Source organism: Sebastes umbrosus, chromosome 1 (genome assembly GCF_015220745.1).
Source record: "Sebastes umbrosus isolate fSebUmb1 chromosome 1, fSebUmb1.pri, whole genome shotgun sequence".
NCBI classification, from domain to species: Eukaryota; Metazoa; Chordata; class Actinopteri; order Perciformes; family Sebastidae; genus Sebastes; species Sebastes umbrosus.
Genome location: NC_051269.1, coordinates 28,695,764 through 28,708,613, shown reverse-complemented (window position 1 = coordinate 28,708,613; position 12,850 = coordinate 28,695,764). Strand labels below are relative to the sequence as shown.

At 41.5% G+C, this 12,850-nt stretch overlaps 1 long non-coding RNA gene across 2 annotated transcripts; it reads left to right on the top strand.

Annotated features, from left to right (window-relative positions):
• Positions 1-432: 432 nt before the first annotated feature.
• On the top strand, positions 433-7,906 carry LOC119493356. 2 transcript variants are annotated; one of them, XR_005207949.1, is made up of 4 exons: positions 433-655; positions 784-943; positions 7,538-7,587; positions 7,671-7,906. It is a non-coding gene; the product is annotated as an uncharacterized LOC119493356 (long non-coding RNA). The 2 variants fall into 2 exon arrangements; XR_005207948.1 differs by having other exon boundaries at positions 433-682.
• The last annotated feature ends 4,944 nt before the right edge of the window (positions 7,907-12,850 follow it).

Below are 12,850 nucleotides of genomic sequence, written 5' to 3'. Positions count from 1 at the left end.
CTTTAACCCTTTTACGGTGTGCTTTCGCTTCTTCAAAGTTAATTGTAATGTTTTGGCTGCTTAAAAATGTTTTATTCAGCGTTCGGTTGCTCCACCCACTTCTGGTTCCAAAAAACCAAGATGGCAACGGCCAAAATGCCGGACTGAAGGCTTCAAAACGTCAGTCCACAAACCAATGGGTGACGTCATGGTGACTACGTCCACTTCTTATATAAAGTCTATGGTTTCAACCCAGAGGCCATTTATAAAACTGAGCATATACAGTGAAGACAATACACAGAGGCACTGAAATTTGCTGAGGCAGCACATTACATTTAAGAGGCCAAAACAAGCCAAAGCTTATTTAAAGGGAGTGGATATAGATCATGATACAGTATGTTTAGAGTGTAATGATGTTCATATAACATCATTCTGTATATTTTCAAGTGGGCACCTTTTGAGACACATTTTGATTCAAAGAGAAATGACCTTTCTATAGGCTATGAATGTGTAAGAAATTGAAGCTGTCTGGTGACCTTGATAAGAATCTCATCCTGTTTGTCACACCGAGAGCGGGTCTTTGTGGGGACTTTGACCGGAGGCGAATCCTGGGTCAACCTCTTGCTGTCATTCTGCTCTCCTTTCTCCCTCCTCCCATTATTTACACCTCCCAGGAGTGAAAAACCACAATGCAACTCTGTGTGTCAGTGGTTGTCTGCGTCTATGTTTGTCTCAAGAGTATTTTTGGAGTTTGAGTGTGAAGTGAACAATGCTCCTGTTCTTTTGTATTGCTCTCTGATACAGGTGACCTAGAGTCAGTGAAAGCAGAAGCACCAGCCTGCTCATTTCAGAGGGAGATTGAGGGGGTTGGGATACCTCTCTCATCTGACAGCACTATCTGAAAGCTTGTTGATGGAGGAAATACAAACAAGGGTCCACTAGAGCCAAGGTCACATCAGAGAAGGTCAGTTACGTCCATTTTTATCTCTTTGTTCTGGATCGAGCGTCCTGGGGGTTTGATCTTGGTAAGAATCAAACCCACATTATCAAAATCACATCTTAGGTGTGTTACAGATATTTTTTGCTGTCCGGTTAATTATTTCATATGTGACTATATCACTTTTCTTTCTCTTTCATGGACCAAAAGTCAGAAAATGTCGTGTTACAGTATATTATTTTAGAGCTGCAACTAACCATTATGTTCTTTATCGATTCATTTGCAAATTATTATCTGGATTAATCTAATAATTGTTTGGTCTATAAAATGACTCACTTTCACAGAGGCCAAGGTAACTCCTTCAAATATATCTTTTCTCTCACCAACAGTCCAAATCCCAAAGTTATGTAATTTATAGGGCTGTCAATCGAATAAAATATTTAATCGCATGATTGTCCATATTTAATAGCGATTAATTGCAAATGAATCGCACATTTTTTATCTGTTCAAAATGTACCTTAAAGAAAGATTTATCAAGTATTTAATACAAATATGCTGCTTTATGCAAATGTATGTACATATTTATTATTGGAAATCAATTAACAACACAAAACAATGACAAATATTGTCCAGAAACCCTCACAGGTACTGCATTTAGCATAAAAAATATGCTCAAATTATAACATGGCAAACTCAAGCCCAACAGGCAACAACAGCTGTGTGTGTGTCAGTGTGATGCAATGAAAACCAGCAAATATTCACATTTGAGAAGCTGGAACCAGAGAGTTTTTGCCATTTTAACGATTATCAAATTGATTATCAAATTGATTATCAAAGCAGTTGCCTATTTACTTTCAATCGATTGATCAATCCAATAACGACTAATCATTTAATTTCATATCATATATTACCTCAATATGAGTTTTGTGGCTCATTATAGATATACACAGAATAAATAAAAGTCTTTTGGAGGATCTTTGAATGAGCCTGATATACAGTGGTTATTCTGAAATATTGTCTTTATCCTGAAAGACAGTATATTGTATATATACTTTACACAAAGGTGTATCAGGGTACGATGAAAGAAGGGAGAGTTTATGTTGAAAGCGGGTGAGCCTGGAGCTTTCCTGTCAGGCTGAGAGGAACTAAAGACTCAGAGCATGAATGAATCACCACAGTTTGACCCATTTAAATACCAAATGGAACCATGCTCTCCACTGGGGAGCGACAGGCATGCTTGAACACACTGCTTCATTTCCACGATGGCAGCAGGATGCCACTGGTAGACGGTGCGACTGGGGGAGTCGTAGTATTATACAGCAACCTTAAAAGTACCTCTGGCATGACTGCATTGCCTTTGGCTGTGGGTCAAACGAACGGAGATGTCCCCCGACTGCAGCCTGAGGTGGGTGATAGCACAGTAATCTAATGGTACTGTAACCCTGATGTGAACTTTCTCAGCTGCAGCGGCTGAGAGAAAAAATTCTCAGTCATGCCTTTCTCTTTCATTCGGCTCCTCTACGCCCCGCAGCATTACCCTCCAGCCTCCGTCTCTAATTGGTCACGGGAGTTGCTTAGCAGCAAAGTCATCAAAAACCGGCTAGGTGGCTAATGGCAACCTCTGTTCACTTATCTGTGCAGTGCTTAAACAATCTCCTCAATGTAAGCCAACTAGAGCACTTTGAAATTGAAAAGAAGAAACATAAATTTTTCAGTTAAACATGTAGGCCAATTTTCTACACTGATATGAATTTCTACTCCCCTCTGGAGGGACCTAGATTTCCAAGGCTAACCTTTGGACCTGATAGGTTTATTCATGCCATGTGACTCCAATCACACCACAGTGTAAATCTCTAGGGAGTTCGCTGTGGTTTGACAATTTGTAGGTGTAAAATGTACTTTGACTGAGCTGGTTTCCACCTGCCGCCACCGCTACCACCATCTGTGCGACTGTCCCAGAGAGTATGTCATTTCTTGGTTAATATTTAAATTTCATGTTTGCCTAGATGTGATGAGTGACAAGAACCACAGCACTGGGAGGGAGGGAGATGGGTAAAAGGGATGTGGCAAGTCTACTAGGTCGCCATACATTTTTTTTGCTATTGTACGTTTCTGCAAATCACGGGATACGTTGAATGTCAATGTTACTGAACCAAAAATACGTTTCATAAATACATTTCAAATCAGCCTTGTATAATGCTTATAGAAACGCACAATGCCACATGTTAAACGTTGTGAAACGATTGGTTAGGTTTAGGGAACAAAACCACTTGGTTAAGATTAGAAAAAAGGTCATAGTTTGTGTTCAAATAATAACGTAACAACCATAACAACATACCAGATCATGAATGTATAATAAGACCTGGATACGTCACCGCCGCCCAGCCTTGCTTCCATTTTTTTTCCAGTGGTATTGGAATGAAAAATCCCCCTGCGGACCAAAGAGCATTTTTCCCCATAGACCACCTTTGTAAAAGAGAAGAGTCTGTAAAACTGTTGATATGACACCTCAAACTGCAAACAAGGTCAATTATGATCCTTCTGTTATGAATTTTTGATTAATGGAGGTTTCATATTTGTAAAACTTTCCTTGAGCTGAGAAAAGCGATTTAAAAATTCTATGGGCCGAGTAGAAACTCATGGGCGGGGCCAGCAGGAGAAACACTATTGTGCATATTCAGTGGGCTGCATACCCGGGTAAAGTAAACCCAGAAGCCAGAAAACTTATTTTGTGCCAGGCGAGCAATTCTCATTGGACTGAATAGGTGTCATCATGGGGTCCAGTATCCAGTTCTTATTATACATCCATGGGGCAGATAGGGTGGGGATAAGTCAGGAGGACGTCACTGATATTAACCTGGGACTATTTGAAAATACCATTTCTGCTGTATCTGCAATACAGCCTACAATGGACAGAGAGAAAGCTGGAAAATACGGTGGGATATCATTTGCTCTTGTGAGGCAGAATGATTTGAGGCATGGGAAATCACATCAGAGCCGCTCCTAGCCTCGGCGAAAAGAGACTACCAGGAACAGCCTCAAAGTCCTAGAATCCTTATAATGCGCTGACAACTTTAAGTGTAAATCTCTATATATTTCCCACGTTACTGGGAAAGACGTCGTTGTGTGAAAGCCTGCCGCTTACTTGAATCAGCCGTTTGCAAAACCGCATGTCGAGGTTAGAGAGGCAGCAGGGCCATGTTGATTGTTATCTCAAATGTACATTTACTAATTATTCAAATGTAATGAGGCTTGCAAGAGTTGTAACACTGCTTCACTGTGTCCCTTTGAGAAGCAGTCTTTATATTGATTTAACGTAATGAAGCTCTTTTTCTTTAATCCCAAATGTATTCCAATTACTGCACTGAATCCTGCAGCTGCAATTAGTCCCCGAGCTAATGGAGCGCTGTGGGGATGTGCACCTGCAGAGGTGGATGCCTACATCTGTATCAACAAATTACCTAACACTTATGGGATCCTGAAGCCTGTTTTTACACTGAAATATATGTGTTTCTTTTGCTGAAAACTATAAATAGTGATGAGGCATCTTTGTAACGTACAAAGACGGCAGCTAAGGGCAGCCTAGTATTTGATCTAGCGATTCTGAGCTTGTGTCGCAGGCGGTGTTTCCATACTCTCTCTGCGAGACAGTTGGTCATTGTGTTGGAGTTGAAAGACTCTTTCAGGTAGATTCTCTGGAGTTTTCCTGTCCTTGACAACCTCCACTCCCACCCACTGTAGCTTCTCCCCATCTCCATCTCTCTCTCTCTCTAGAATCGGCGTGATTTATAAGGGCTAATAGCCGCCCACTCCCTTCACGCTCTTTAACTCTCCATCTATTGATATTAGCCAGCCAGGAAATGGAGCTAAATTATCCCATTCACCAGGTGACCTTAACAGTCCATAGGATTTACCCTCTAAAGGAGACTCTTGTACATTGTAACACTTGTACACACCGACAGACTTTAACTCATTGACAGCTGTAATTATGCAGACATTAACGTTATAATTAATACAATACAGCTCTTTTCTTTCTAAACTATGGCACCGTGTAAATAACCAGCAATACAAGCCACAAAAAGGCTCTTAAGATAAGGTGAAAAATAGGGAAAAGGCAGACAAAGAAGTATTTCATAGAACAGACTAGTAAAGGAGGCCACCCAACCCCCTTCCTCTCCCCTCCTCGCCCGAATAATACCCTCAGAGAACAGACCGGTAAACCACTTCATCAGCCCCCAGCACATCAGTCCTGCCATATATGGACACAAATGGGTGGAGTAGAAGGGATAGGAAATTCCATCACTCTCCACACTTTTCCTCCGAATGCAAATCCTCTTCCCCCTAATCACTCCGATGTGTTTTTATTCACCTTGCTTCTTCCCAAGTAGGACAACCCAGCCTGTCATTTAACCCAAAGCCTTGTGCTCACTGGGCATTTCTTTTTCTTGAATATAAGCCCTGGCAGGCAGCAGGGATGAAGTGCTTTGGTGTGGTGTGTAGATAAACAAAAGTGCTGTGTGTGGGTACTTGCATCTTTGACAACATCTCATCCTCCTGACAAGAAAAGTGCAACGCTTCTCCTTTTTGAAAATCTGAGATATTTTCAAGTTGAAGCACCGAGAGCGGCAGAACAAAAAGGTGGAGTGTTTTGAACAAGAAAAGGTGCTGGGAAAAGCGCTTTTACAGAGACAGCTGCTTCAGCTCTACACGCACTATGTCTCTATTGAAAATGTCTGAAAAAGGCGCTGATGCTCTAAAAAGAAACCTAGTGGGCACAAGGCCGAACATTATCTTCAGGATTATTTCCTCCCCCCCATCTCAGCTGCCCATAGACACACAAACACACACATTAGCAGCGGTACCACTATCTCTGCCACCAGCATCAGTGAAAAGACACATTCTGACTCCAAGTCTCAGACAGAGCATGTAGCTAACAAAGAGCAGTTGTCTTTGTTCAGCTGGCGCAGGAGAGGGAGGGGTGAACACGGAGGGATAAGGATGGAGGATGGAGGATGGGGAGAGACGCAGACTTCCCTCTTTTCTGTTTGAGCACAAAAAACAGCAGACAAGCAAAATTTCCCCACTAATCACACACATACACGTTGTACCTGTTCAGACATCACAGTCCTGAGCTGGATGTTGTTAAACACTACTGTACTTACTCAGGTCAGGTGGGTCTAATGACTATGAAATATATTTCTAATAGGCTACTTACCGTAAAGTATATAATCTAATGCAATATGCATATTCGTTTTAAGCATGCAGTGTATCTCTGAATGAGTTTAGCTTAAAGGACCAGTGTGTAACAATTAGGGGGCTCTATTGGCAGAAATTGAATATAATATTAATAAGTATGTTTTCTGTAGTACAATCACCTCATAATAAGAATCGTAGTGTTTTCGTTAGCTTAGAATGAGCCGTTTATATCTACATAGGGAGATGCCCTGCTTGGAGTCGATAGCATTACCCGCTGCCATCGCCGCCGCTCTCTCTCTCCCTTGCTTCACCACTCACTTCCCACATACACACACACACCATTCGCCATTCGCTTTTTTGCATCAGCTCCCACCGTAGCTCTCCAACACGCTTGGCACACGGAAAAGCCTTCAGTTGGTTGTAATCTCCTCACCTCACTGCTAGATACCGCCAGATCCTACACACTGGACCTTTAAAACTAAGCGGACACATTTTAAACAAGACTAGTCTACATACATGCTAGCAGATCTGTGAGACTGTACTTTGGTATCGCAGTGCTTTGAGCTAAACGTCAGCATGCTAATATGCTCACAATGATAATGCTAACATGCTAATGTTGAGCAGGTTGCACCATCTTATGCTGTGTCTCAATTTGCCTTCTTCTGCAAGTTCACACCTGCTATTTTGAGTGCATAAGTGTGTTCACACTCACAAGTATGGCAAAATGCAGTGCACTATCTATGAGTACCCGGATGGTGTACTAATAACGGTGAAAAAGTTGAGTGTGAAACGCTGGACACTCACCCTCGATGGTGGCCATCTTGGCTAGGTAACGGAGGGGGAAACTTGTGAAAATGGCGGCCGAGGAAGCTGCACCAGTTGTGGTTGCTTTTAGTGCACACCGCACTATAAAAATGTAAGCCGGCAGATATTTCTGCAGGTGACAACTGCAGTCAGATGTTGGCGGTGCGCCGTCTGGTTGCAATTTGCCATGAAAACAACAAGCGAAATTCACGCACTGCGCAAGTAAGTACATAGTGTACGCAGTGTATTACAGATGTACTAACGGCAGTTAAAGATTAGTGTGCTAGCATGTTTGTCAATTAGCACTAGCGCTAAACACAAAGTGCAGCTGAGGCTGATGGGAATGTCGTTAGTTTTGCAGATATTTAGTCATAAAGTATTGGACAAATTTAAAAAGATCATGGAATCACCAAAGGTGTTTCACATTTCATGATAATACATCTAGTAGGCTACTTGTTGAGACAATTCACTAAAAACTGCAAATGTCAACCTCACATTGGTGCAAGAGAAAAGTCATGGGAACACTTAAGTCATTATAGGCCTACTGTACATTGTCTGGGAACCAGGAATGGGGCACAATCTTGCGCCAGTCCATTCAGTAGATGTTGATATATTTCACAGGTTCAGTGAAAACTTTGATCTGCTGGAGGAAACGTCAGAGTATCACCGAAGTGAGTAGGATTCATCCTCTGGAAAACACGAATGTCTGTACAAAATTTCATGGCAACCCATCCAATAGCTGTTGATATTTCAGTCTGGACCAAAGTGATGGACCAACTGACTGCCATTGGCATCCCTGGAGCCATGCTGTTAGCATGCAAGCAAGATTGTGACCATCAACATTATAACAACCAACCAACCAACGTCTGAAAATGTCCGATCTCACTACATGCGCAGCTTCCCAGCAGGAAGTACTGAGACACTATGTTGTTGTGACCTTTACAGAAAACTCAAAAAGTAAAGTAAACTTATTTCATTATTAACTCAGAACCGTTCGGGCATTCCCTGCTTCGGTCTCTGGAGACACAACACAGCTGGTATGGTTCCATGATCTCAACATACTGTCGATAATTATTTAATGATGAGACGCAGATGGTTAAGACATCTTTAACTCTGTGCTGTCTTATTCTGCAATGGATTGCATTAGTTTAATTATTTGAATACTTTAACTTGATGGTATTTCCCCCTCATGTGTTCAGCTGTGTCTGAAATGTGTAGCTTGAAAAAACCCCACGATATTAGTCGACTAGTCAAAGCAGTTCTCTTCTCCTCCTTTCTAAAACACCAGTGACATAAAAGCTGCTGATGCCACATGCCAATTAAATATTGATGGTCTGGGGTTCTTTTTTCGTCGGGATAAACGGAAAGGAAGAAAAAAAACTTTTCTGGTTAATGATCTTGTTTTTGTGAGTGGAAACACAAGACGGATTGATAAATAAAATTGATTAACACAAGGCTATTATTGTACTATATCACAGTGTGGCACACCCAAGAACAATTACCTTCATAAAGCAAATGAGTACCAACAGCTACAACACACACACACACACACACACAACACACACATGCTTCAGAAACTATTTTAATTTCGATTGGGCCAAAACAAATCAAGCAAGGCCTGTGTTTGACAAACCCAAATGAAAGTCAATCCCCAAGAGCCACTGCTAAATTGCTTTGCTCAGGAGCAATTATAAAGGGATCTGTTGATTTTGTTGTTAAGTGGCTGTGATTGGTTGCGGAGTGGCAGGCTCTAATGTGGACACTAATGCAAAGTGACATGTGTAACAGGAGTCAGGACCTCATCACCTCTGTGGCTATTAAGACCAACTCAGATGAGACGTTTTCCATTCACGCTCACCTTGAGCCCTTGGCGGTACAAAGGGATGTAAACAGTCGATGCCCGGGAACAGCACTGCCTTATATTTCTATAATGACGGACAAAGTTAACACATACCCTGGAAAAACACACTGTTCTGAAAAAGTCATCAATCAAAATTCACATATAAGCTACAAATGGCTCAACCTGGTTCAAGACTTTCTCAAATCCCTTCCCTTTAAAACTGTCACCACTGTTTGGATAAGTTTGATTTAGTGTTTAGTCACCTGAGAGTAAAACTATTCCTCTTCTGCAGCTAAATAGAAATGTATTGTTCTGAATACGTCTGCTTAATTAGATGTACTCTAAGACACATCTCCAGCAGACCTTATTACTTTTACCATGCAGGGGCATTCAAGAAGTCTTATTAGGGAGATGTGTAAGAAAATACTTAAAGGTACAGTGTGTAGGATTTTGCAGCATCTAGTGGTGTGGTTGCAGATTGCAACCAACTGAGTACCCCTTCGCTCACTCCTCCCTTTCCAAGACTGCAGTAACGTGAGCCGCTGAGTGCAAAACCGTGGTAGCGCCGTTTGCCTCTCTCAGAGGTCATCCTTACCATGATATTAACACTACTTTAGGAGCAACGGAAGTAAGAGGATGGCTGGAGGTACCACGGTTTTGCACTCTGCGGCTCACGTTCCCACAGTTTCACAAGGGTGATGGATAACTACGGTGGCCTTCAGGCAACAACATGAAAGTCTCTCTCTAGAGCCAGTGTTTGGTTTGTCTATTCTGGGCTACAGTAGAAACATGGCGGAGCAACATGGCAGACTCTGTAGAGAGGATCCGCACCCTATGTAGATATGAAGGGCTCATTCTAAGCTAACGAAAACACAATGATTTTTAGTTGCAGGTGATTATACACTAATGAAAACATAGTTATGAATACTAAATTCCATTTCTGCTAATAGATCCTACAAAATGTTACACACTGTTCCTTTAAAGTATAGTTTGACATTTTGGGAAATACATTTATTCACTTTCTTGCCAGGAGTTGGATGAGAAGATCGATAACAATGTTTGACCACTAAATATGAACTATAACAGCAGACAGTTTAGCTTAGCATGAAGACTGGAAACAGGTGAAAACAGCTAGCCCGGCCCTCTCCAAAGGTAACAAAATCTGCCTACCAGCACCTTTAAAGATCACTAATTAACATCTTATATCTTGTTTGTTTATTGCATATGAAAACCAAAGTGCAAATGTCAAGTTTTGGTTTTACTTTCCTGGAGACTCCTGTGGTTGCTTGGCAACATCATGGTGAGGCACATAACCACACAAGCCTCTACTTGTCGTTAAACAAATGAGATATAACATGTTAATTAGTGATCTTTAGAGGTGCTGGTAGGTAGTATGAGTGTTGGGAGGTGGAGAGAGAATCAGTAACCATGACTGTATATACGTGTATTATTAACATGATATCAAAATTTGATTTTTAAATCACAGTTATCGTCAAAACCGGTATATCGTGACACCCCTACTCTAGCTTCATAGTTAGCGCACAGACATGAGCGAGTTATCGATCTTCTCGTCTCTCGGCAAGAGTGCAAAAGCTACATGGTCAACAATATAAGTACCACCTGTACCCTCTGTTGCAATCCAATATAACAGCCCTGCAATAAATTCAACCACAGTGAAGCTCATAATGTTCAATTTGTGTTGAGCCTGGGAGGTGCTGATTCAACTCAGAGGGGATTTTCCGAGGCTGTAGTTTGTGCTGTTGTTGTGTTGCAGATGCCTTATTTGTTTCACCTCTCGCCCTGCAGCTGAAAGAGAGGACACACTGACAGAGATTTGGACCATGACAAACATGGTATTAGGTTAGGGAACGGGAAATTGAAATAAAATTGGAATTGTCACTTTTCTCTTGAGAGTGACAGCGTTTGTAATGTACACGCAAGCATGTGTGCGTGTGTGTGTTCAGTGACAGGTCTGCTCTGGTTACAGCGAAGATGGGGGCTCTTCATATTAATGCCAATTAAGATCAGATTTAATTGAATCACAAAAATCAAATTAAAAAAAGTACATTTATCTTACAGACAAAACTCTCTGTCCTCTGATGCTCTATAGACTTTATTTTACATATTCCAAATAAACTGAATTCAGACAAATGCTTCTGGTAAAGATGGAGGCATTACTAGTTCACTTGCGGCGAAGTCATGTGTGTCAGTTTGCCTACTTATTTTCTTCCAACATTCATCTCGTCACTTCTCATTTAATATTCTACCCATCTAGGGCCGAAAACAAGCGCTGACGAGAAAACTGACACCTCTGTCTCCTCCTCAGCGGAGTGTAATGCGGCAAAATGATGAGATGTCTTGCGAAAGGTAAAACGGGGGGCATACGTTTCTGTGTGACTGGTTTTCCCAGATGGCCATGTGGAGGGAGCTGTGTGATCAGAGATCTAATAAACCGGTGGATATGCTGCATCGCCTTTCCTGGGAGGGAGCTGTTGCCATAGCAACCACACCACAAGCACTGCAGGTTAATAGTGGGAAATTATGATTTGCCGGTTGCAACTAAACACACGGAGTGACTGCTGAATCAACTTTGAGCTCTCTGTGGTGGCAGAGCGATACGAGCGGCTCCCACAGTGCCCTTTTTTGGATAGCAAAACGGTCTTTGAACAAGTTCCAGTTGGCCCCCAGCAAAATGAATTAAATTTCACTATTTAGACTCTATATTTGCCACTCAGTCTGCGTTAAATCTAAAAGTAGTAAAATATTTAAAAACACTTTTCAGATTAGGGTCTGACGGCCAAAATAATCTCAAATAGGAATTCTTCTAACAGGTATTAGTGGTTTTAAGGATGATTAAAACTTTACAAACTCTGTGCGTACTGTTATGAAAAAGCTTCAGACCACAGTGTGCAGAAGGTTAAAATAACATTTTCCATTTGCAGTTTAATACTATAGTATGAGTCATCCTAGCAGCATGGATGGATTACAGATTAGCTTTACTAGACAAAGGTTGAAGGTCATGCATTACAGAGCATAAAGTACAACAAACACAAGGCTGTCATCCAGGAGGCCGCTGTTTTTGTCCCGTGCGTCAAGTTTCACTTTCACGTTACAATCAGCTATTCATTCATGTCCCGTGTTCACAATGTCAAGTCACATTTTCACTGTACAAATGTAGTCGTTTTAAGCCCAACCATGAAGTTTTTTCCTAAACCTAACTTAAGTTGATTTGTTGCCGAATCTTAAGCAAGAGTTTTTTTTAATTCACAATATTAAGCACGTGTTTACTGCAACCAAATAGTGACGCAGAGGGGTCTGACAAAGCGTCAGTGTGTGACGAGTTGGGATGAGAACGTGCTGGGAGGGTGGGTGTTGCTTTCGCAACGGCGCCGTCGGTCGGGATGGCATTATCAGCTGTAACAGCCATATGAGTGCAGCTCAGAGCGGCGGCCAGTGGAGCACCCTCACACGCACTAAAAGCATGCTCAGCCGGCCCGGCTATGTCAACAAAGCAAGGAGAAGCTCTGATTACAACACACACAGAGAGAGAGCGACTTCATTCTCTTTTCAGGTAGACATTACTCCTCTATATCTCTGTTTGATGCTATATTAATGCTCTGGATATCGTATAGAGCACCTTTATAATGATAATAATCAAGAAAGGAAATTAATTACTGTACTATACCCTCCATTACTCAAAGATGAATCAGGTTAAATACCCTATTTTATGACTGCCCCGAATAATGTAAGTTTTGCTGAACCTTTTAATGTTTGCTGTTTGTATTCAGCAGTAACCTTTAGGCTAAATGCATAACGCTGTGTTTACTCTTTATGCATTTCATTAATAAGGCAATTGCATGCATGCGTTTAAGCTTCAAATATACTTTTCTGTATTCCTTTCTGCCTTATAAACTGTACAAACAGGAGGATTAATTGTGGAGCAGCAGAGATGGATGAAGCCAAACCGGCTACTTATAAAAGAGAAAGAACACTGAAATGATCTTCAGTCAAAAATTTAACTTTTCTGCTTAATTCCGATATATAGAAACAGTCTGCCTGGCACACTTTCTTGTCTCAACACAGAGATGATCACA